Below are 701 nucleotides of genomic sequence, written 5' to 3' on the forward strand. Positions count from 1 at the left end.
AATAAAGCCTCCTTTCGTTGTTAACGAGAAAAAAGTTGGCATTTTCAGAAAAATGGCAACTGGGCCTTAAAAAGTAAAGTTTAGCTGTAAGTCAGAAACCTGTTTTTCTTTTTTCAAAACGGCAAGTCTGCATTCAAACCATTAAGATGTTTGCACTGGAAAGCGAAATGTGACATTTCTATTTTAAAAAATAATTAAGAAACTTCACTTATTTATTCTAATCACACTTACCTGGCTGGAAAGCTGCGTTGGTCATGAATGGGGTGCTCCCAGGGTGAGGCCTTTCCTTTGCATTTCATATTTGCTGATCCCTGTGATTACCCCAAATAGGCGAAACTCAACAGCGTAATTTTTGGTAGTGGGGGGCTATGTTTGCGTGGACTCCTTTTCACAAACTCGATTTGGTTATTTATCGTAGTTTGTGCTCTTTTTTAGTTTCATTTATTTAGCGATGGCTGTTTTTTGTGGTTTTACACTTGAAAAATTATTTGCCTTTATCTCAGCTCATTTTCAGTCAAATTTACCTCTTTACTTTTCCTTGAAAACCTTCTTTTGTTAAAAATCATTTTAAATTAATCTGAATATAAGGGGCCCAGCTCCCTTATAGACCCTTCATTCTTTCGGCTAAAGTCATTGTATAAAAAAAAAATAATGGCCCTTGTGCTTGAGCAGTTGTTCTTAAACAATTGGAATATTGAGGG

At 35.8% G+C, this 701-nt stretch overlaps 1 non-coding gene across 1 annotated transcript; it reads left to right on the forward strand.

Moving 5' to 3' along the window:
* The first annotated feature begins 223 nt into the window (after positions 1–223).
* On the forward strand, positions 224–387 carry LOC148945734 (U1 spliceosomal RNA). Its single transcript, XR_016142652.1, has one exon. It is a non-coding gene; the product is annotated as a U1 spliceosomal RNA (small nuclear RNA).
* Positions 388–701: the final 314 nt, after the last annotated feature.

This window comes from Artemia sp. Qi Xiang Cuo, chromosome 12, assembly GCF_049724085.1.
Source record: "Artemia sp. Qi Xiang Cuo chromosome 12, ASM4972408v1, whole genome shotgun sequence".
NCBI lineage: Eukaryota > Metazoa > Arthropoda > Branchiopoda > Anostraca > Artemiidae > Artemia > Artemia sp. Qi Xiang Cuo.